Below are 27,090 nucleotides of genomic sequence, written 5' to 3'. Positions count from 1 at the left end.
CCTTTCGTATCTATCCTGATGTGTAGAATGTGTAAACAGCATATTTTGTTCTGACATCGAAATATATATACAGGGTGCAGCAAAATTAACCGTTGCAGAAGACAAGATAATATTTCGTTTTCAGGAAAATATAAACGTTTTCTATAATTAGCGTATTTTCTCTTTGTGTTACGTAAAAGTACACATATTTGAACTTCGGGTGTCATATGCAAGCAACATAGTGGTGTGTCAGGGAAGGGGTTTGCAGTGAAATATGCGTTATTTTGAAAAAAAAACAAAAAAGTAGTACCAAACATAGTAGAGAATAAGGTACTTGATATCAACCATAGGGATCCCGGTTTGGGACCTTTATGATAGATGTGCCTGCACTGCAGTTTGAGATTTATTTCGTGAAAATATGTTAAATAGTTCGGAAGATATAGATCAAAACAGATTGTAATACACAACAATTCGTAACAATTCAATATGTAAGTATCGACATATGATATATTGTCAGAAGGTTGCCAACCAACAGTTTTACGTGAAATAAGAAAATTATAAGAAAAGTGAATAACTCAGTGGTAATTCGAATCAATTTTTGACAGAAAGTGTGCGTCACGTGATCTCATCGAAAAGGTAAGGGTTAAAGTCGTTCATGTAGAATATATCTTACTACCTTCATCATTTTATAATTTTTCTGCTAATTTGTGCCTTTCGTGTCTATCCTGATGTGTAGAATGTGAAAACAGCATATTTTGTTCTGACATCGAAATATATATACAGGGTGCAGCAAAATTAACCGTTCAGAAGACAAGATAATATTTCGTTTTCAGGAAAATATAAACGTTTTCTATAATTAGCGTATTTTCTCTTTGTGTTACGTAAAAATACACATATTTGAACTTCGGGTGTCATATGCAAGCAACATAGTGGTGTGTCAGGGTAAGGGTTTGCAGTGAAATATGCGTTATTTTGAAAAAAACACAAAAGTAGTACCAAAAATGGTAAAAAATAAAGTACTTGATATCAACCTTAGGGATCCCGGATTGGGACCTCTATGATAGATGTGCCTGCACTGCAGTTTGAGCTTTATTTCGTGAAAATATGTTAAATAGTTCGGAAGATATAGATCAAAACAGATTGTAATACACAACAATTCGTAACAATTCAATATGTAAGTATCGACATATGATATATTGTCAGAAGGTTGCCAACCAACAGTTTTACGTGAAATAAGAAAATTATAAGAAAAGTGAATAACTCAGTGGTAATTCGAATCAATTTTTGACAGAAGGTGTGCGTCACGTGTTCTCATCGAAAAGGTAAGGGTTAAAGTCGTTCATGTGGGATATATCTTAAGACCTTCATCATTTTATAATTTTTCTGCTAATTTGTGCCTTTCGTATCTATCCTGATGTGTAGAATGTGTAAACAGCATATTTTGTTCTGACATCGAAATATATATACAGGGTGCAGCAAAATTAACAGTTGCAGAAGACAAGATAATATTTCGTTTTCAGGAAAATATAAACGTTTTCTATAATTAGCGTATTTTCTCTTTGTGTTTCGTAAAAATACACATATTTGAACTTCGGGTGTAATATGCAAGCAACATAGTGGTGTGTCAGGGAAGGGGTTTGCAGTGAAATATGCGTTATTTTGAAAAAAACAAAAAAGTAGTACCAAACATAGTAGAGAATAAGGTACTTGATATCAACCATAGGGATCCCGGTTTGGGACCTCTATGATAGATGTGCCTGCACTGCAGTTTGAGCTTTATTTCGTGAAAATATGTTAAATAGTTATGAAGATATAAACCAAAACAGATTATAATACACAACAATTCGTAACAATTCAATATGTAAATATTGATATATGATATATTGTCAGAAGGTTGCCAACCAACAGTTTTACGTGAAATAAGAAAATTATAAGAAAAGTGAATAACTCAGTGGTAATTCGAATCAATTTTTGACAGAAGGTGTGCGTCACGTGTTCTCATCGAAAAGGTAAGGGTTAAAGTCGTTCATGTGGGATATATCTTAAGACCTTCATCATTTTATAATTTTTCTGCTAATTTGTGCCTTTCGTATCTATCCTGATGTGTAGAATGTGTAAACAGCATATTTTGTTCTGACATCGAAATATATATACAGGGTGCAGCAAAATTAACCGTTGCAGAAGACAAGATAATATTTCGTTTTCAGGAAAATATAAACGTTTTCTATAATTAGCGTATTTTCTCTTTGTGTTACGTAAAAGTACACATATTTGAACTTCGGGTGTCATATGCAAGCAACATAGTGGTGTGTCAGGGAAGGGGTTTGCAGTGAAATATGCGTTATTTTGAAAAAAAAACAAAAAAGTAGTACCAAACATAGTAGAGAATAAGGTACTTGATATCAACCATAGGGATCCCGGTTTGGGACCTTTATGATAGATGTGCCTGCACTGCAGTTTGAGATTTATTTCGTGAAAATATGTTAAATAGTTCGGAAGATATAGATCAAAACAGATTGTAATACACAACAATTCGTAACAATTCAATATGTAAGTATCGACATATGATATATTGTCAGAAGGTTGCCAACCAACAGTTTTACGTGAAATAAGAAAATTATAAGAAAAGTGAATAACTCAGTGGTAATTCGAATCAATTTTTGACAGAAAGTGTGCGTCACGTGATCTCATCGAAAAGGTAAGGGTTAAAGTCGTTCATGTAGAATATATCTTACTACCTTCATCATTTTATAATTTTTCTGCTAATTTGTGCCTTTCGTGTCTATCCTGATGTGTAGAATGTGAAAACAGCATATTTTGTTCTGACATCGAAATATATATACAGGGTGCAGCAAAATTAACCGTTCAGAAGACAAGATAATATTTCGTTTTCAGGAAAATATAAACGTTTTCTATAATTAGCGTATTTTCTCTTTGTGTTACGTAAAAATACACATATTTGAACTTCGGGTGTCATATGCAAGCAACATAGTGGTGTGTCAGGGTAAGGGTTTGCAGTGAAATATGCGTTATTTTGAAAAAAACACAAAAGTAGTACCAAAAATGGTAAAAAATAAAGTACTTGATATCAACCTTAGGGATCCCGGATTGGGACCTCTATGATAGATGTGCCTGCACTGCAGTTTGAGCTTTATTTCGTGAAAATATGTTAAATAGTTCGGAAGATATAGATCAAAACAGATTGTAATACACAACAATTCGTAACAATTCAATATGTAAGTATCGACATATGATATATTGTCAGAAGGTTGCCAACCAACAGTTTTACGTGAAATAAGAAAATTATAAGAAAAGTGAATAACTCAGTGGTAATTCGAATCAATTTTTGACAGAAGGTGTGCGTCACGTGTTCTCATCGAAAAGGTAAGGGTTAAAGTCGTTCATGTGGGATATATCTTAAGACCTTCATCATTTTATAATTTTTCTGCTAATTTGTGCCTTTCGTATCTATCCTGATGTGTAGAATGTGTAAACAGCATATTTTGTTCTGACATCGAAATATATATACAGGGTGCAGCAAAATTAACAGTTGCAGAAGACAAGATAATATTTCGTTTTCAGGAAAATATAAACGTTTTCTATAATTAGCGTATTTTCTCTTTGTGTTACGTAAAAATACACATATTTGAACTTCGGGTGTAATATGCAAGCAACATAGTGGTGTGTCAGGGAAGGGGTTTGCAGTGAAATATGCGTTATTTTGAAAAAAACAAAAAAGTAGTACCAAACATAGTAGAGAATAAGGTACTTGATATCAACCATAGGGATCCCGGTTTGGGACCTCTATGATAGATGTGCCTGCACTGCAGTTTGAGCTTTATTTCGTGAAAATATGTTAAATAGTTATGAAGATATAAACCAAAACAGATTATAATACACAACAATTCGTAACAATTCAATATGTAAATATTGATATATGATATATTGTCAGAAGGTTGCCAACCAACAGTTTTACGTGAAATAAGAAAATTATAAGAAAAGTGAATAACTCAGTGGTAATTCGAATCAATTTTTGACAGAAGGTGTGCGTCACGTGTTCTCATCGAAAAGGTTAGGGTTAAAGTCGTTCATGTGGGATATATCTTAAGACCTTCATCATTTTATAATTTTTCTGCTAATTTGTGCCTTTCGTATCTATCCTGATGTGTAGAATGTGTAAACAGCATATTTTGTTCTGACATCGAAATATATATACAGGGTGCAGCAAAATTAACCGTTGCAGAAGACAAGATAATATTTCGTTTTCAGGAAAATATAAACGTTTTCTATAATTAGCGTATTTTCTCTTTGTGTTACGTAAAAGTACACATATTTGAACTTCGGGTGTCATATGCAAGCAACATAGTGGTGTGTCAGGGAAGGGGTTTGCAGTGAAATATGCGTTATTTTGAAAAAAACAAAAAAGTAGTACCAAACATAGTAGAGAATAAGGTACTTGATATCAACCATAGGGATCCCGGTTTGGGACCTTTATGATAGATGTGCCTGCACTGCAGTTTGAACTTTATTTCGTGAAAATATGTTAAATAGTTATGAAGATATAAACCAAAACAGATTATAATACACAACAATTCGTAACAATTCAATATGTAACTATTGATATATGATATATTGTCAGAAGGTTGCCAACCAACAGTTTTACGTGAAATAAGAAAATTATAAGAAAAGTGAATAACTGATTAGTAATTCGAATCAATTTTTGACAGAAGGTGCGCGTCATGTGATCTCATTGAAAATGTAAGGGTTAAAGTCGTTCTTGTAGGATATATCTTACTACCTTCATCATTTTATAATTTTTCTGCTAATTTGTGCCTTTCGTATCTATCCTGATGTGTTGAATATGAAAACAGCATATTTTGTTCTGACATCGAAATATATATATAGAGTGCAGCAAAATTTACCGCTGCAGAAGACAAGATAATATTTCGTTTTCTGGAAAATATAAACGTTTTCTATATTTAGGGTATTTTCTCTTTGTGTTACGTAAAAATACACATATTTGAACGTCGGGTGTCATATACAAGCAACATAGTGGTGTGTCAGGGTAAGGGTTTGCAGTGAAATATGCGTTATTTTGAAAAAAGCAAAAAACTAGTACCAAACTTGGTAGAGAATAAGGTACTTGATATCAACCGTAGGGATTCCGGCTTGCGGTGTCTATGAAAGATGTGCCTGCACTGCAATTTGAGCTTTATTTCGTGAAAATATGTTAAATAGTTCGGAAGATATAGACCAAAAAAGATTATAATACACAACAATTCGTAACAACTCAATATGTAAGTATTGACATATGATATATTGTCAAAAGGTTGCCAACCAACAGTTTTACGTGAAATAAGAAAATTATAAGAAAAGTGAATAACTCAGTGGTAATTCGAATCAATTTTTGACAGAAGGTGTGCGTCACGTGTTCTCATAGAAAAGGTAAGGGTTAAAGTCGTTCTTGTCGGATATATCTTACTACCTTCATCATTTTATAATTTTTCTGCTAATTTTTGCCTTTCGTATCTATCCTGATGTGTAGAATGTGAAAACAGCATATTTTGTTCTGACATCGAAATATATATACAGGGTGCAGCAAAATTAACCGATGCAGAAGACAAGATAATATTTCGTTTTCAGGAAAATATAAACGTTTTCTATAATTAGCGTATTTTCTCTTTGTGTTACGTAAAAATGCACATATTTCAACTTCCGGTGTCATATGCAAGCAACATAGAGGTGTATCAGGGTAGGGGTTTGCAGTGAAATATGCGTTATTTTGAAAAAAACACAAAAGTAGTACCAAACATAGTAGAGAATAAGGTACTTGATATCAACCATAGGGATCCCGGTTTGGGACCTCTATGATAGATGTGCCTGCACTGCAGTTTGAGCTTTATTTGGTGAAAATATGTTAAATAGTTATGAAGATATAAACCAAAACAGATTATAATACACAACAATTCGTAACAATTCAATACGTAAGTATTGACATATGAAATATTGTCAGAAGGTTGCCAACCAACAGTTTTACGTGAAATAAGAAAATTATAAGAAAAGTGAATAACTCAGTGGTAATTGGAATCAATTTTTGACAGAAGGTGTGCGTCACGTGTTCTCATCGAAAAGGTAAGGGTTAAAGTCGTTCATGTGGGATATATCTTAAGACCTTCATCATTTTATAATTTTTCTGCTAATTTGTGCCTTTCGTATCTATCCTGATGTGTAGAATGTGTAAACAGCATATTTTGTTCTGACATCGAAATATATATACAGGGTGCAGCAAAATTAACAGTTGCAGAAGACAAGATAATATTTCGTTTTCAGGAAAATATAAACGTTTTCTATAATTAGCGTATTTTCTCTTTGTGTTACGTAAAAATACACATATTTTAACTTCGGGTGTCATATGCAAGCAACATAGTGGTGTGTCAGGGTAAGGGTTTGCAGTGAAATATGCGTTATTTTGAAAAAAACACAAAAGTAGTACCAAAAATGGTAAAAAATAAAGTACTTGATATCAACCTTAGGGATGCCGGTTTGGGATCTCTATGAAAGATGTGCCTGCTCTGCAGTTTGAGCTTTATTTCGTGAAAATACGTTAAATAGTTCGGAAGATATAGACCAAAAAAGATTATAATACACAACAATTCGTAACAATTCAATATGTAAGTATTGACATATGATATATTGTCAAAAGGTTGCCAACCAACAGTTTTACGTGAAATAAGAAAATTATAAGAAAAGTGAATAACTGAGTGGTAATTGGAATCAATTTTTGACAGAAGGTGTGCGTCACGTGTTCTCATCGAAAAGGTAAGGGTTAAGTCGTTCTTGTCGGATATATCTTACTACCTTCATCATTTTATAATTTTTCTGCTAATTTGTGCCTTTCGTATCTATCCTGATGTGTAGAATGTGAAAACAGCATATTTTGTTCTGACATCGAAATATATATACAGGGTGCAGCAAAATTAACCGTTGCAGAAGGCAAGATAATATTTCGTTTTCAGGAAAATATAAACGTTTTCTATAATTAGGGTATTTTCTCTTTGTGTTACGTAAAAGTACACATATTTGAACTTCGGGTGTCATATGCAAGCAACATAGTGGTGTGTCAGGGAAGGGGTTTGCAGTGAAATATGCGTTATTTTGAAAAAAACAAAATAGTAGTACCAAACATAGTAGAGAATAAGGTACTTGATATCAACCATAGGGATCCCGGTTTGGGACCTCTATGATAGATATGCCTGCACTGCAGTTTGAGCTTTATTTCGTGAAAATATGTTAAATAGTTATGAAGATATAAACCAAAACAGATTATAATACACAACAATTCGTAACAATTCAATATGTAACTATTGACATATGATATATTGTCAGAAGGTTGCCAACCAACAGTTTTACGTGAAATAAGAAAATTATAAGAAAAGTGAATAACTGATTGGTAATTCGAATCAATTTTTGACAGAAGATGTGCGTCACGTGTTCAAATCGAAAAGGTAAGGGTTAAAGTCGTTCTTGTAGGATATATCTTACTACCTTCATCATTTTATAATTTTTCTGCTAATTTGTGCCTTTCGTATCTATCCTGATGTGTTGAATATGAAAACAGCATATTTTGTTCTGACATCGAAATATATATATAGGGTGCAGCAAAATTTACCGCTGCAGAAGACAAGATAATATTTCGTTTTCTGGAAAATATAAACGTTTTCTATAATTAGGGTATTTTCTGTTTGTGTTACGTAAAAATACACATATTTGAACTTCGGGTGTATTATACAAGCAACATAGTTGTGTGTCAGGGTAAGGGTTTGCAGTGAAATATGCGTTATTTTGAAAAAAGCAAAAAAGTAGTACCAAACTTGGTAGAGAATAAGGTACTTGATATCAACCGTAGGGATTCCGGCTTGCGGTGTCTATGAAAGATGTGCCTGCACTGCAATTTGAGCTTGATTTCGTGAAAATATGTTAAATAGTTCGGAAGATATAGACCAAAACAGATTATAATACGCAACAATTAGTAACAATTCAATATGTACATATTGACATATGATATATTGTCAGAAGGTTGCTAACCGACAGTTTTACGTAAAATAAAAAAATATAAGAAAAGTGAATAACTCAGTGGTAATTGGAATCAATTTTTGACAGAAAGTGAGCGTCATGTGATCTCATTGAAAAGGTAAGGTTTAAAGTCGTTCATGTATTATATATCTTGCTTACTTCATCATTTTATATATTTTTTCTGCTAATTTTTGCCTTTCGTATCTATCCTGATGTGTTGAATATGAAAATAGCATATTTTGTTCTGACATCGAAATATATATACAATGTGCAGCAAAATTAACCGCTGCAGAAGACAAGATAATATTTCGTTTTCAGGAAAATATAAACGTTTTCTATAATTAGGGTATTTTCTCTTTGCGTTACGTAAAAGTACACATATTTGAACTTCGGGTGTCATATACAAGCAACATAGTGGTGTGTCAGGAAAGGGATTTGCAGTTTTATTTTGAAAAAAAAAAAAACAAAAGTAGTACCAAAAATGGTAAAGAATAAAGTACTTGATATCAACCATAGGGATCCCTGTTTGGGACCTCTATGAAAGATGTGCCTGCACTGCAGTTTGAGATTTATTTCGTGAAAATATGTTAAATAGTTCGGAAGATATAGATCAAAACAGATTGTAATACACAACAATTCGTAACAATTTAATATGTAAATATCGACATATGATATATTGTCAGAAGGTTGCCAACCAACAGTTTTACGTGAAATAAGAAAATTATAAGAAAAGTGAATAACTCAGTGGTAATTCGAATCAATTTTTGACAGAGGGTGTGCGTCACGTGTTCTCATCGAAAAGGTAAGGGTTAAAGTCGTTCATGTGGGATATATCTTAAGACCTTCATCATTTTATAATTTTTCTGCTAATTTGTGCCTTTCGTATCTATCCTGATGTGTAGAATGTGTAAACAGCATATTTTGTTCTGACATCGAAATATATATACAGGGTGCAGCAAAATTAACAGTTGCAGAAGACAAGATAATATTTCGTTTTCAGGAAAATATAAACGTTTTCTATAATTAGCGTATTTTCTCTTTGTGTTTCGTAAAAATACACATATTTGAACTTCGGGTGTAATATGCAAGCAACATAGTGGTGTGTCAGGGAAGGGGTTTGCAGTGAAATATGCGTTATTTTGAAAAAAACAAAAAAGTAGTACCAAACATAGTAGAGAATAAGGTACTTGATATCAACCATAGGGATCCCGGTTTGGGACCTCTATGATAGATGTGCCTGCACTGCAGTTTGAGCTTTATTTCGTGAAAATATGTTAAATAGTTATGAAGATATAAACCAAAACAGATTATAATACACAACAATTCGTAACAATTCAATATGTAAATATTGATATATGATATATTGTCAGAAGGTTGCCAACCAACAGTTTTACGTGAAATAAGAAAATTATAAGAAAAGTGAATAACTCAGTGGTAATTCGAATCAATTTTTGACAGAAGGTGTGCGTCACGTGTTCTCATCGAAAAGGTAAGGGTTAAAGTCGTTCATGTGGGATATATCTTAAGACCTTCATCATTTTATAATTTTTCTGCTAATTTGTGCCTTTCGTATCTATCCTGATGTGTAGAATGTGTAAACAGCATATTTTGTTCTGACATCGAAATATATATACAGGGTGCAGCAAAATTAACCGTTGCAGAAGACAAGATAATATTTCGTTTTCAGGAAAATATAAACGTTTTCTATAATTAGCGTATTTTCTCTTTGTGTTACGTAAAAGTACACATATTTGAACTTCGGGTGTCATATGCAAGCAACATAGTGGTGTGTCAGGGAAGGGGTTTGCAGTGAAATATGCGTTATTTTGAAAAAAACAAAAAAGTAGTACCAAACATAGTAGAGAATAAGGTACTTGATATCAACCATAGGGATCCCGGTTTGGGACCTTTATGATAGATGTGCCTGCACTGCAGTTTGAGCTTTATTTCGTGAAAATATGTTAAATAGTTATGAAGATATAGATCAAAACAGATTGTAATACACAACAATTCGTAACAATTCAATATGTAAGTATCGACATATGATATATTGTCAGAAGGTTGCCAACCAACAGTTTTACGTGAAATAAGAAAATTATAAGAAAAGTGAATAACTCAGTGGTAATTCGAATCAATTTTTGACAGAAAGTGTGCGTCACGTGATCTCATCGAAAAGGTAAGGGTTAAAGTCGTTCATGTAGAATATATCTTACTACCTTCATCATTTTATAATTTTTCTGCTAATTTGTGCCTTTCGTGTCTATCCTGATGTGTAGAATGTGAAAACAGCATATTTTGTTCTGACATCGAAATATATATACAGGGTGCAGCAAAATTAACCGTTCAGAAGACAAGATAATATTTCGTTTTCAGGAAAATATAAACGTTTTCTATAATTAGCGTATTTTCTCTTTGTGTTACGTAAAAATACACATATTTGAACTTCGGGTGTCATATGCAAGCAACATAGTGGTGTGTCAGGGTAAGGGTTTGCAGTGAAATATGCGTTATTTTGAAAAAAACACAAAAGTAGTACCAAAAATGGTAAAAAATAAAGTACTTGATATCAACCTTAGGGATCCCGGATTGGGACCTCTATGATAGATGTGCCTGCACTGCAGTTTGAGCTTTATTTCGTGAAAATATGTTAAATAGTTCGGAAGATATAGATCAAAACAGATTGTAATACACAACAATTCGTAACAATTCAATATGTAAGTATCGACATATGATATATTGTCAGAAGGTTGCCAACCAACAGTTTTACGTGAAATAAGAAAATTATAAGAAAAGTGAATAACTCAGTGGTAATTCGAATCAATTTTTGACAGAAGGTGTGCGTCACGTGTTCTCATCGAAAAGGTAAGGGTTAAAGTCGTTCATGTGGGATATATCTTAAGACCTTCATCATTTTATAATTTTTCTGCTAATTTGTGCCTTTCGTATCTATCCTGATGTGTAGAATGTGTAAACAGCATATTTTGTTCTGACATCGAAATATATATACAGGGTGCAGCAAAATTAACAGTTGCAGAAGACAAGATAATATTTCGCTTTCAGGAAAATATAAACGTTTTCTATAATTAGCGTATTTTCTCTTTGTGTTACGTAAAAATACACATATTTGAACTTCGGGTGTAATATGCAAGCAACATAGTGGTGTGTCAGGGAAGGGGTTTGCAGTGAAATATGCGTTATTTTGAAAAAAAACAAAAAAGTAGTACCAAACATAGTAGAGAATAAAGTACTTGATATCAACCATAGGGATCCCGGTTTGGGACCTCTATGATAGACGTGCCTGCACTGCAGTTTGAGCTTTATTTCGTGAAAATATGTTAAATAGTTATGAAGATATAAACCAAAACAGATTATAATACACAACAATTCGTAACAATTCAATATGTAAATATTGATATATGATATATTGTCAGAAGGTTGCCAACCAACAGTTTTACGTGAAATAAGAAAATTATAAGAAAAGTGAATAACTCAGTGGTAATTCGAATCAATTTTTGACAGAAGGTGTGCGTCACGTGTTCTCATCGAAAAGGTAAGGGTTAAAGTCGTTCATGTGGGATATATCTTAAGACCTTCATCATTTTATAATTTTTCTGCTAATTTGTGCCTTTCGTATCTATCCTGATGTGTAGAATGTGTAAACAGCATATTTTGTTCTGACATCGAAATATATATACAGGGTGCAGCAAAATTAACCGTTGCAGAAGACAAGATAATATTTCGTTTTCAGGAAAATATAAACGTTTTCTATAATTAGGGTATTTTCTCTTTGTGTTACGTAAAAATACACATATTTCAACTTCGGGTGTCATATGCAAGCAACATAGTGGTGTGTCAGGGAAGGGGTTTGCAGTGAAATATGCGTTATTTTGAAAAAAACAAAAAAGTAGTACCAAACATAGTAGAGAATAAGGTACTTGATATCAACCATAGGGATCCCGGTTTGGGACCTTTATGATAGATGTGCCTGCACTGCAGTTTGAGCTTTATTTCGTGAAAATATGTTAAATAGTTATGAAGATATAAACCAAAACAGATTATAATACACAACAATTCGTAACAATTCAATATGTAACTATTGATATATGATATATTGTCAGAAGGTTGCCAACCAACAGTTTTACGTGAAATAAGAAAATTATAAGAAAAGTGAATAACTGATTGGTAATTCGAATCAATTTTTGACAGAAGGTGCGCGTCATGTGATCTCATTGAAAAGGTAAGGGTTAAAGTCGTTCTTGTAGGATATATCTTACTACCTTCATCATTTTATAATTTTTCTGCTAATTTGTGCCTTTCGTATCTATCCTGATGTGTTGAATATGAAAACAGCATATTTTGTTCTGACATCGAAATATATATATAGAGTGCAGCAAAATTTACCGCTGCAGAAGACAAGATAGTATTTCGTTTTCTGGAAAATATAAACGTTTTCTATATTTAGGGTATTTTCTCTTTGTGTTACGTAAAAATACACATATTTGAACGTCGGGTGTCATATACAAGCAACATAGTGGTGTGTCAGGGTAAGGGTTTTGCAGTGAAATATGCGTTATTTTGAAAAAAGCAAAAAACTAGTACCAAACTTGGTAGAGAATAAGGTACTTGATATCAACCGTAGGGATTCCGGCTTGCGGTGTCTATGAAAGATGTGCCTGCACTCCAATTTGAGCTTTATTTCGTGAAAATATGTTAAATAGTTCGGAAGATATAGACCAAAAAAGATTATAATACACAACAATTCGTAACAATTCAATATGTAAGTATTGACATATGATATATTGTCAAAAGGTTGCCAACCAACAGTTTTACGTGAAATAAGAAAATTATAAGAAAAGTGAATAACTGAGTGGTAATTGGAATCAATTTTTGACAGAAGGTGTGCGTCACGTGTTCTCATAGAAAAGGTAAGGGTTAAAGTCGTTCTTGTCGGATATATCTTACTACCTTCATCATTTTATAATTTTTCTGCTAATTTGTGAATTTCGTATCTATCCTGATGTGTAGAGTGTGAAAGCAGCATATTTTGTTCTGACATCGAAATATATATATACAGGGTGCAGCAAAATTAATCGTTACATAAGGCAAGATAATATTTCGTTTTCAGGAAAATATAAACGTTTTCTATAATTAGCGTATTTTCTCTTTGTGTTACGTAAAAATACACACATTTTAACTTCGGGTGTAATATGTAAGCAACATAGTGGTGTGTCAGGGAAGGGGTTTGCAGTGAAATATGCGTTATTTTGAAAAAAACAAAAAAGTAGTACCAAAATGGTAAAGAATAAGGTACTTGATATCAACCTTAGGGATCCCGGTTTGGGACCTCTATGAAAGATGTGCCTGAACTGCAGTTTGAGCTTTATTTCGTGAAAATATGTTAAATAGTTATGAAGATATAGATCAAAACAGATTATAATACGCAACAATTCGTAACAATTGAATATGTACATATTGACATATGATATATTGTCAGAAGGTTGCTAACCGACAGTTTTACGTAAAATAAAAAAATATAAGAAAAGTGAATAACTCAGTGGTAATTCGAATCAATTTTTGACAGAAGGTGGGCGTCATGTGATCTCATTGAAAAGGTAAGGTTTAAAGTCGTTCATGTATTATATATCTTGCTTACTTCATCATTTTATATATTTTTTCTGCTAATTTGTGCCTTTCGTGTCTATCCTGATGTGTAGAATGTGAAAACAGCATATTTTGTTCTGACATCGAAATATATATACAGGGTGCAGCAAAATTAACCGTTCAGAAGACAAGATAATATTTCGTTTTCAGGAAAATATAAACGTTTTCTATAATTAGGGTATTTTCTCTTTGCGTTACGTAAAAGTACACATATTTGAACTTCGGGTGTCATATGCAAGCAACATAGTGGTGTGTCAGGAAAGGGATTTGCAGTTTTATTTTGAAAAAAAAACAAAAGTAGTACCAAAAATGGTAAAGAATAAAGTACTTGATATCAACCATAGGGATCCCGGTTTGGGATCTCTATGAAAGATGTGCCTGCACTGCAGTTTGAGATTTATTTCGTGAAAATATGTTAAATAGTTCGGAAGATATAGATCAAAACAGATTGTAATACACAACAATTCGTAACAATTCAATATGTAAGTATCGACATATGATATATTGTCAGAAGGTTGCCAACCAACAGTTTTACGTGAAATAAGAAAATTATAAGAAAAGTGAATAACTCAGTGGTAATTCGAATCAATTTTTGACAGAAAGTGTGCGTCACGTGATCTCATCGAAAAGGTAAGGGTTAAAGTCGTTAATGTAGAATATATCTTACTACCTTCATCATTTTATAATTTTTCTGCTAATTTGTGCCTTTCGTGTCTATCCTGATGTGTAGAATGTGAAAACAGCATATTTTGTTCTGACATCGAAATATATATACAGGGTGCAGCAAAATTAACCGTTCAGAAGACAAGATAATATTTCGTTTTCAGGAAAATATAAACGTTTTCTATAATTAGCGTATTTTCTCTTTGTGTTACGTAAAAATACACATATTTGAACTTCGGGTGTCATATGCAAGCAACATAGTGGTGTGTCAGGGTAAGGGTTTGCAGTGAAATATGCGTTATTTTGAAAAAAACACAAAAGTAGTACCAAAAATGGTAAAAAATAAAGTACTTGATATCAACCTTAGGGATCCCGGATTGGGACCTCTATGATAGATGTGCCTGCACTGCAGTTTGAGCTTTATTTCGTGAAAATATGTTAAATAGTTCGGAAGATATAGATCAAAACAAATTGTAATACACAACAATTCGTAACAATTCAATATGTAAGTATCGACATATGATATATTGTCAGAAGGTTGCCAACCAACAGTTTTACGTGAAATAAGAAAATTATAAGAAAAGTGAATAACTCAGTGGTAATTCGAATCAATTTTTGACAGAAGGTGTGCGTCACGTGTTCTCATCGAAAAGGTAAGGGTTAAAGTCGTTCATGTGGGATATATCTTAAGACCTTCATCATTTTATAATTTTTCTGCTAATTTGTGCCTTTCGTATCTATCCTGATGTGTAGAATGTGTAAACAGCATATTTTGTTCTGACATCGAAATATATATACAGGGTGCAGCAAAATTAACAGTTGCAGAAGACAAGATAATATTTCGTTTTCAGGAAAATATAAACGTTTTCTATAATTAGCGTATTTTCTCTTTGTGTTACGTAAAAATACACATATTTGAACTTCGGGTGTAATATGCAAGCAACATAGTGGTGTGTCAGGGAAGGGGTTTGCAGTGAAATATGCGTTATTTTGAAAAAAAAAAAACAAAAAAGTTGTACCAAAAATGGTAAAGAATAAGGTAATTGATATCAACCATAGGGATCCCGGTTTGGGACCTCTATGATAGATGTGCCTGCACTGCAGTTTGAGCTTTATTTCGTGAAAATATGTTAAATAGTTATGAAGATATAAACCAAAACAGATTATAATACACAACAATTCGTAACAATTCAATATGTAAATATTGATATATGATATATTGTCAGAAGGTTGCCAACCAACAGTTTTACGTGAAATAAGAAAATTATAAGAAAAGTGAATAACTGATTAGTAATTCGAATCAATTTTTGACAGAAGGTGCGCGTCATGTGATCTCATTGAAAATGTAAGGGTTAAAGTCGTTCTTGTAGGATATATCTTACTACCTTCATCATTTTATAATTTTTCTGCTAATTTGTGCCTTTCGTATCTATCCTGATGTGTTGAATATGAAAACAGCATATTTTGTTCTGACATCGAAATATATATATAGAGTGCAGCAAAATTTACCGCTGCAGAAGACAAGATAATATTTCGTTTTCTGGAAAATATAAACGTTTTCTATATTTAGGGTATTTTCTCTTTGTGTTACGTAAAAATACACATATTTGAACGTCGGGTGTCATATACAAGCAACATAGTGGTGTGTCAGGGTAAGGGTTTGCAGTGAAATATGCGTTATTTTGAAAAAAGCAAAAAACTAGTACCAAACTTGGTAGAGAATAAGGTACTTGATATCAACCGTAGGGATTCCGGCTTGCGGTGTCTATGAAAGATGTGCCTGCACTGCAATTTGAGCTTTATTTCGTGAAAATATGTTAAATAGTTCGGAAGATATAGACCAAAAAAGATTATAATACACAACAATTCGTAACAATTCAATATGTAAGTATTGACATATGATATATTGTCAAAAGGTTGCCAACCAACAGTTTTACGTGAAATAAGAAAACTATAAGAAAAGTGAATAACTCAGTGGTAATTCGAATCAATTTTTGACAGAAGGTGTGCGTCACGTGTTCTCATAGAAAAGGTAAGGGTTAAAGTCGTTCTTGTCGGATATATCTTACTACCTTCATCATTTTATAATTTTTCTGCTAATTTTTGCCTTTCGTATCTATCCTGATGTGTAGAATGTGAAAACAGCATATTTTGTTCTGACATCGAAATATATATACAGGGTGCAGCAAAATTAACCGATGCAGAAGACAAGATAATATTTCGTTTTCAGGAAAATATAAACGTTTTCTATAATTAGCGTATTTTCTCTTTGTGTTACGTAAAAATACACATATTTCAACTTCGGGTGTCATATGCAAGCAACATAGAGGTGTATCAGGGTAGGGGTTTGCAGTGAAATATGCGTTATTTTGAAAAAAACACAAAAGTAGTACCAAACATAGTAGAGAATAAGGTACTTGATATCAACCATAGGGATCCCGGTTTGGGACCTCTATGATAGATGTGCCTGCACTGCAGTTTGAGCTTTATTTGGTGAAAATATGTTAAATAGTTATGAAGATATAAACCAAAACAGATTATAATACACAACAATTCGTAACAATTCAATACGTAAGTATTGACATATGAAATATTGTCAGAAGGTTGCCAACCAACAGTTTTACGTGAAATAAGAAAATTATAAGAAAAGTGAATAACTCAGTGGTAATTGGAATCAATTTTTGACAGAAGGTGTGCGTCACGTGTTCTCATCGAAAAGGTAGGGGTTAAAGTCGTTCTTGTCGGATATATCTTACTACCTTCATCATTTTATAATTTTTCTGCTAATTTGTGAATTTCGTATCTATCCTGATGTGTAGAGTGTGAAAGCAGCATATTTTGTTCTGACATCGAAATATATATATACAGGGTGCAGCAAAATTAATCGTTACATAAGGCAAGATAATATTTCGTTTTCAGGAAAATATAAACGTTTTCTATAATTAGCGTATTTTCTCTTTGTGTTACGTAAAAATACACATATTTGAACTTCGGGTGTAATATGTAAGCAACATAGTGGTGTGTCAGGGAAGGGGTTTGCAGTGAAATATGCGTTATTTTGAAAAAAACAAAAAAGTAGTACCAAAATGGTAAAGAATAAGGTACTTGATATCAACCATAGGGATCCCGGTTTGGGACATCTATGAAAGATGTGCCTGAACTGCAGTTTGAGCTTTATTTCGTGAAAATATGTTAAATAGTTATGAAGATATAGATCAAAACAGATTAAAATACGCAACAATTCGTAACAATTCAATATGTACATATTGACATATGATATATTGTCAGAAGGTTGCTAACCGACAGTTTTACGTGAAATAAAAAAAATATAAGAAAAGTGAATAACTGATTGGTAATTCGAATCAATTTTTGACAGAAGGTGCGCGTCATGTGATCTCATTGAAATGGTAAGGGTTAAAGTCCTTCATGTTTTATATATCTTGCTTACTTCATCATTTTATAATTTTTCTGCTAATTTGTGCCTTTCGTATCTATCCTGATGTGTTGAATATGAAAACAGCATATTTTGTTCTGACATCGAAATATATATATACAGGGTGCAGCAAAATTTACCGCTGCAGAAGACAAGATAATATTTCGTTTTCTGGAAAATATAAACGTTTTCTATAATTAGGGTATTTTCTCTTTGTGTTACGTAAAAATACACATATTTGAACTTCGGGTGTCATATACAAGCAACATAGTGGTGTGTCAGGGTAAGGGTTTGCAGTGAAATATGCGTTATTTTGAAAAAAGCAAAAAAGTAGTACCAAACTTGGTAGATAATAAGGTACTTGATATCAACCATAGGGATTCCTGCTTGCGGTGTCTATGAAAGATGTGCCTGCACTGCAATTTGAGCTTTATTTCGTGAAAATATGTTAAATAGTTATGAAGATATAGACCAAAACAGTTTATAATACGCAACAATTAGTAACAATTCAATATGTACATATTGACATATGATATATTGTTAGAAGGTTGCTAACCAACAGTTTTACGTGAAATAAGAAAATTATAAGAAAAGTGAATAACTCAGTGGTAAATGGAATCAATTTTTGACAGAAGGTGTGCGTCACGTGTTCTCATCGAAAAGGTAAGGGTTAAAGTCGTTCATGTAGGATATATCTTACTACCTTCATCATTTTATAATTTTTCTGCTTATTTGTGCCTTTCGTATCTATCCTGATGTACAGAATGTGAAAACAGCATATTTTGTTCTGACATCGAAATATATATATACAGGGTGCAGCAAAATTAACCGTTGCATAAGGCAAGATGATATTTCGTTTTCAGGAAAATATAAACGTTTTCTATAATTAGGGTATTTTCTCTTTGTGTTACGTAAAAATACACATATTTTAACTTCGGGTGTCATATGCAAGCAACATAGTGGTGTGTCAGGGTAAGGGTTTGCAGTGAAATATGCGTTATTTTGAAAAAAACACAAAAGTAGTACCAAAAATGGTAAAAAATAAAGTACTTGATATCAACCTTAGGGATGCCGGTTTGGGATCTCTATGAAAGATGTGCCTGCTCTGCAGTTTGAGCTTTATTTCGTGAAAATACGTTAAATAGTTCGGAAGATATAGACCAAAAAAGATTATAATACACAACAATTCGTAACAATTCAATATGTAAGTATTGACATATGATATATTGTCAAAAGGTTGCCAACCAACAGTTTTACGTGAAATAAGAAAATTATAAGAAAAGTGAATAACTGAGTGGTAATTGGAATCAATTTTTGACAGAAGGTGTGCGTCACGTGTTCTCATCGAAAAGGTAAGGGTTAAGTCGTTCTTGTCGGATATATCTTACTACCTTCATCATTTTATAATTTTTCTGCTAATTTGTGCCTTTCGTATCTATCCTGATGTGTAGAATGTGAAAACAGCATATTTTGTTCTGACATCGAAATATATATACAGGGTGCAGCAAAATTAACCGTTGCAGAAGGCAAGATAATATTTCGTTTTCAGGAAAATATAAACGTTTTCTATAATTAGGGTATTTTCTCTTTGTGTTACGTAAAAGTACACATATTTGAACTTCGGGTGTCATATGCAAGCAACATAGTGGTGTGTCAGGGAAGGGGTTTGCAGTGAAATATGCGTTATTTTGAAAAAAACAAAATAGTAGTACCAAACATAGTAGAGAATAAGGTACTTGATATCAACCATAGGGATCCCGGTTTGGGACCTCTATGATAGATGTGCCTGCACAGCAGTTTGAGCTTTATTTCGTGAAAATATGTTAAATAGTTATGAAGATATAAACCAAAACAGATTATAATACACAACAATTCGTAACAATTCAATATGTAACTATTGACATATGATATATTGTCAGAAGGTTGCCAAGCAACAGTTTTACGTGAAATAAGAAAATTATAAGAAAAGTGAATAACTGATTGGTAATTCGAATCAATTTTTGACAGAAGATGTGCGTCACGTGTTCAAATCGAAAAGGTAAGGGTTAAAGTCGTTCTTGTAGGATATATCTTACTACCTTCATCATTTTATAATTTTTCTGCTAATTTGTGCCTTTCGTATCTATCCTGATGTGTTGAATATGAAAACAGTTTATTTTGTTCTGACATCGAAATATATATATAGGGTGCAGCAAAATTTACCGCTGCAGAAGACAAGATAATATTTCGTTTTCTGGAAAATATAAACGTTTTCTATAATTAGGGTATTTTCTCTTTGTGTTACGTAAAAATACACATATTTGAACTTCGGGTGTATTATACAAGCAACATATTGGTGTGTCAGGGTAAGGGTTTGCAGTGAAATATGCGTTATTTTGAAAAAAGCAAAAAAGTAGTACCAAACTTGGTAGAGAATAAGGTACTTGATATCAACCGTAGGGATTCCGGCTTGCGGTGTCTATGAAAGATGTGCCTGCACTGCAATTTGAGCTTGATTTCGTGAAAATATGTTAAATAGTTCGGAAGATATAGACCAAAACAGATTATAATACGCAACAATTAGTAACAATTCAATATGTACATATTGACATATGATATATTGTAAGAAGGTTGCTAACCGACAGTTTTACGTAAAATAAAAAAATATAAGAAAAGTGAATAACTCAGTGGTAATTGGAATCAATTTTTGACAGAAAGTGAGCGTCATGTGATCTCATTGAAAAGGTAAGGTTTAAAGTCGTTCATGTATTATATATCTTGCTTACTTCATCATTTTATATATTTTTTCTGCTAATTTTTGCCTTTCGTATCTATCCTGATGTGTTGAATATGAAAATAGCATATTTTGTTCTGACATCGAAATATATATACAATGTGCAGCAAAATTAACCGCTGCAGAAGACAAGATAATATTTCGTTTTCAGGAAAATATAAACGTTTTCTATAATTAGGGTATTTTCTCTTTGCGTTACGTAAAAGTATACATATTTGAACTTCGGGTGTCATATACAAGCAACATAGTGGTGTGTCAGGAAAGGGATTTGCAGTTTTATTTTGAAAAAAAAAAAAAACAAAAGTAGTACCAAAAATGGTAAAGAATAAAGTACTTGATATCAACCATAGGGATCCCTGTTTGGGACATCTATGAAAGATGTGCCTGCACTGCAGTTTGAGATTTATTTCGTGAAAATATGTTAAATAGTTCGGAAGATATAGATCAAAACAGATTGTAATACACAACAATTCGTAACAATTTAATATGTAAATATCGACATATGATATATTGTCAGAAGGTTGCCAACCAACAGTTTTACGTGAAATAAGAAAATTATAAGAAAAGTGAATAACTCAGTGGTAATTCGAATCAATTTTTGACAGAAAGTGTGCGTCACGTGATCTCATCGAAAAGGTAAGGGTTAAAGTCGTTCATGTAGAATATATCTTACTACCTTCATCATTTTATATTTTTTCTGCTAATTTGTGCCTTTCGTGTCTATCCTGATGTGTAGAATGTGAAAACAGCATATTTTGTTCTGACATCGAAATATATATACAGGGTGCAGCAAAATTAACCGTTGCAGAAGACAAGATAATATTTCGTTTTCAGGAAAATATAAACGTTTTCTATAATTAGCGTATTTTCTCTTTGTGTTACGTAAAAATACACATATTTGAACTTCGGGTGTCATATGCAAGCAACATAGTGGTGTGTCAGGGTAAGGGTTTGCAGTGAAATATGCGTTATTTTCAAAAAAACACAAAAGTAGTACCAAAAATGGTAAAAAATAAAGTACTTGATATCAACCTTAGGGATCCCGGATTGGGACCTCTATGATAGATGTGCCTGCACTGCAATTTGAGCTTTATTTCGTGAAAATATGTTAAATAGTTCGGAAGATATAGATCAAAACAGATTGTAATACACAACAATTCGTAACAATTCAATATGTAAGTATCGACATATGATATATTGTCAGAAGGTTGCCAACCAACAGTTTTACGTGAAATAAGAAAATTATAAGAAAAGTGAATAACTCAGTGGTAATTCGAATCAATTTTTGACAGAAGGTGTGCGTCAAGTGATCTCATCGAAAAGGTAAGGGTTAAAGTCGTTCATGTAGAATATATCTTACTACCTTCATCATTTTATAATTTTTCTGCTAATTTGTGCCTTTCGTGTCTATCCTGATGTGTAGAATGTGAAAACAGCATATTTTGTTCTGACATCGAAATATATATACAGGGTGCAGCAAAATTAACCGTTGCAGAAGACAAGATAATATTTCGTTTTCAGGATAATATAAACGTTTTCTATAATTAGCGTATTTTCTCTTTGTGTTACGTAAAAATACACATATTTGAACTTCGGGTGTCATATGCAAGCAACATAGTGGTGTGTCAGGGAAGGGGTTTGCAGTGAAATATGCGTTATTTTGAAAAAAAACAAAAAAGTAGTACCAAACATAGTAGAGAATAAGGTACTTGATATCAACCATAGGGATCCCGGTTTGGGACCTCTATGATAGATGTGCCTGCACTGCAGTATGAGCTTTATTTCGTGAAAATATGTTAAATAGTTATGAAGATATAAACAAAAACAGATTATAATACACAACAATTCGTAACAATTCAATATGTAACTATTGACATATGATATATTGTCAGAAGGTTGCCAAGCAACAGTTTTACGTGAAAGAAGAAAATTATAAGAAAAGTGAATAACTGATTGGTAATTCGAATCAATTTTTGACAGAAGATGTGCGTCACGTGTTCAAATCGAAAAGGTAAGGGTTAAAGTCGTTCTTGTAGGATATATCTTACTACCTTCATCATTTTATAATTTTTCTGCTAATTTGTGCCTTTCGTATCTATCCTGATGTGTTGAATATGAAAACAGCATATTTTGTTCTGACATCGAAATATATATATAGGGTGCAGCAAAATTTACCGCTGCAGAAGACAAGATAATATTTCGTTTTCTGGAAAATATAAACGTTTTCTATAATTAGGGTATTTTCTCTTTGTGTTACGTAAAAATACACATATTTGAACTTCGGGTGTCATATACAAGCAACATATTGGTGTGTCAGGGTAAGGGTTTGCAGTGAAATATGCGTTATTTTGAAAAAAGCAAAAAAGTAGTACCAAACTTGGTAGAGAATAAGGTACTTGATATCAACCGTAGGGATTCCGGCTTGCGGTGTCTATGAAAGATGTGCCTGCACTGCAATTTGAGCTTTATTTCGTGAAAATATGTTAAATAGTTCGGAAGATATAGACCAAAACAGATTATAATACGCAACAATTAGTAACAATTCAATATGTACATATTGACATATGATATATTGTCAGAAGGTTGCTAACCGACAGTTTTACGTAAAATAAAAAAATATAAGAAAAGTGAATAACTCAGTGGTAATTGGAATCAATTTTTGACAGAAAGTGAGCGTCATGTGATCTCATTGAAAAGGTAAGGTTTAAAGTCGTTCATGTATTATATATCTTGCTTACTTCATCATTTTATATATTTTTTCTGCTAATTTTTGCCTTTCGTATCTATCCTGATGTGTTGAATATGAAAAGAGCATATTTTGTTCTGACATCGAAATATATATACAATGTGCAGCAAAATTAACCGCTGCAGAAGACAAGATAATATTTCGTTTTCAGAAAAATATAAACGTTTTCTATAATTAGGGTATTTTCTCTTTGCGTTACGTAAAAGTACACATATTTGAACTTCGGGTGTCATATACAAGCAACATAGTGGTGTGTCAGGAAAGGGATTTGCAGTTTTATTTTGAAAAAAAAACAAAAGTAGTACCAAAATGGTAAAGAATAAAGTACTTGATATCAACGATAGGGATCCCGGTTTGGGACCTCTATGAAAGATGTGCCTGCACTGCAGTTTGAGATTTATTTCGTGAAAATATGTTAAATAGTTCGGAAGATATAGATCAAAACAGATTGTAATACACAACAATTCGTAACAATTTAATATGTAAGTATCGACATATGATATATTGTCAGAAGGTTGCCAACCAACAGTTTTACGTGAAATAAGAAAATTATAAGAAAAGTGAATAACTCAGTGGTAATTCGAATCAATTTTTGACAGAAAGTGTGCGTCACGTGATCTCATCGAAAAGGTAAGGGTTAAAGTCGTTCATGTAGAATATATCTTACTACCTTCATCATTTTATAATTTTTCTACTAATTTGTGCCTTTCGTGTCTATCCTGATGTGTAGAATGTGAAAACAGCATATTTTGTTCTGACATCGAAATATATATACAGGGTGCAGCAAAATTAACCGATGCAGAAGACAAGATAATATTTCGTTTTCAGGAAAATATAAACGTTTTCTATAATTAGCGTATTTTCTCTTTGTGTTACGTAAAAATACACATATTTCAACTTCGGGTGTCATATGCAAGCAACATAGAGGTGTATCAGGGTACGGGTTTGCAGTGAAATATGCGTTATTTTGAAAAAAACACAAAAGTAGTACCAAAAATGGTAAAAAATAAAGTACTTGATATCAACCTTAGGGATCCCGGATTGGGACCTCTATGATAGATGTGCCTGCACTGCAGTTTGAGCTTTATTTCGTGAAAATATGTTAAATAGTTCGGAAGATATAGATCAAAACAAATTGTAATACACAACAATTCGTAACAATTCAATATGTAAGTATCGACATATGATATATTGTCAGAAGGTTGCCAACCAACAGTTTTACGTGAAATAAGAAAATTATAAGAAAAGTGAATAACTCAGTGGTAATTCGAATCAATTTTTGACAGAAGGTGTGCGTCACGTGTTCTCATCGAAAAGGTAAGGGTTAAAGTCGTTCATGTGGGATATATCTTAAGACCTTCATCATTTTATAATTTTTCTGCTAATTTGTGCCTTTCGTATCTATCCTGATGTGTAGAATGTGTAAACAGCATATTTTGTTCTGACATCGAAATATATATACAGGGTGCAGCAAAATTAACAGTTGCAGAAGACAAGATAATATTTCGTTTTCAGGAAAATATAAACGTTTTCTATAATTAGCGTATTTTCTCTTTGTGTTACGTAAAAATACACATATTTGAACTTCGGGTGTAATATGCAAGCAACATAGTGGTGTGTCAGGGAAGGGGTTTGCAGTGAAATATGCGTTATTTTGAAAAAAAAAAAACAAAAAAGTTGTACCAAAAATGGTAAAGAATAAGGTAATTGATATCAACCATAGGGATCCCGGTTTGGGACCTCTATGATAGATGTGCCTGCACTGCAGTTTGAGCTTTATTTCGTGAAAATATGTTAAATAGTTATGAAGATATAAACCAAAACAGATTATAATACACAACAATTCGTAACAATTCAATATGTAAATATTGATATATGATATATTGTCAGAAGGTTGCCAACCAACAGTTTTACGTGAAATAAGAAAATTATAAGAAAAGTGAATAACTGATTAGTAATTCGAATCAATTTTTGACAGAAGGTGCGCGTCATGTGATCTCATTGAAAATGTAAGGGTTAAAGTCGTTCTTGTAGGATATATCTTACTACCTTCATCATTTTATAATTTTTCTGCTAATTTGTGCCTTTCGTATCTATCCTGATGTGTTGAATATGAAAACAGCATATTTTGTTCTGACATCGAAATATATATATAGAGTGCAGCAAAATTTACCGCTGCAGAAGACAAGATAATATTTCGTTTTCTGGAAAATATAAACGTTTTCTATATTTAGGGTATTTTCTCTTTGTGTTACGTAAAAATACACATATTTGAACGTCGGGTGTCATATACAAGCAACATAGTGGTGTGTCAGGGTAAGGGTTTGCAGTGAAATATGCGTTATTTTGAAAAAAGCAAAAAACTAGTACCAAACTTGGTAGAGAATAAGGTACTTGATATCAACCGTAGGGATTCCGGCTTGCGGTGTCTATGAAAGATGTGCCTGCACTGCAATTTGAGCTTTATTTCGTGAAAATATGTTAAATAGTTCGGAAGATATAGACCAAAAAAGATTATAATACACAACAATTCGTAACAATTCAATATGTAAGTATTGACATACGATATATTGTCAAAAGGTTGCCAACCAACAGTTTTACGTGAAATAAGAAAACTATAAGAAAAGTGAATAACTCAGTGGTAATTCGAATCAATTTTTGACAGAAGGTGTGCGTCACGTGTTCTCATAGAAAAGGTAAGGGTTAAAGTCGTTCTTGTCGGATATATCTTACTACCTTCATCATTTTATAATTTTTCTGCTAATTTTTGCCTTTCGTATCTATCCTGATGTGTAGAATGTGAAAACAGCATATTTTGTTCTGACATCGAAATATATATACAGGGTGCAGCAAAATTAACCGATGCAGAAGACAAGATAATATTTCGTTTTCAGGAAAATATAAACGTTTTCTATAATTAGCGTATTTTCTCTTTGTGTTACGTAAAAATACACATATTTCAACTTCGGGTGTCATATGCAAGCAACATAGAGGTGTATCAGGGTAGGGGTTTGCAGTGAAATATGCGTTATTTTGAAAAAAACACAAAAGTAGTACCAAACATAGTAGAGAATAAGGTACTTGATATCAACCATAGGGATCCCGGTTTGGGACCTCTATGATAGATGTGCCTGCACTGCAGTTTGAGCTTTATTTGGTGAAAATATGTTAAATAGTTATGAAGATATAAACCAAAACAGATTATAATACACAACAATTCGTAACAATTCAATACGTAAGTATTGACATATGAAATATTGTCAGAAGGTTGCCAACCAACAGTTTTACGTGAAATAAGAAAATTATAAGAAAAGTGAATAACTCAGTGGTAATTGGAATCAATTTTTGACAGAAGGTGTGCGTCACGTGTTCTCATCGAAAAGGTAGGGGTTAAAGTCGTTCTTGTCGGATATATCTTACTACCTTCATCATTTTATAATTTTTCTGCTAATTTGTGAATTTCGTATCTATCCTGATGTGTAGAGTGTGAAAGCAGCATATTTTGTTCTGACATCGAAATATATATATACAGGGTGCAGCAAAATTAATCGTTACATAAGGCAAGATAATATTTCGTTTTCAGGAAAATATAAACGTTTTCTATAATTAGCGTATTTTCTCTTTGTGTTACGTAAAAATACACATATTTGAACTTCGGGTGTAATATGTAAGCAACATAGTGGTGTGTCAGGGAAGGGGTTTGCAGTGAAATATGCGTTATTTTGAAAAAAACAAAAAAGTAGTACCAAAATGGTAAAGAAT

The sequence above is a fragment of the Thermobia domestica genome, chromosome 18 (genome assembly GCF_964235325.1).
Source record: "Thermobia domestica chromosome 18, izTheDome1.hap1.1, whole genome shotgun sequence".
NCBI lineage: Eukaryota > Metazoa > Arthropoda > Insecta > Zygentoma > Lepismatidae > Thermobia > Thermobia domestica.
Note: the sequence above shows the minus strand (reverse complement) of the source record.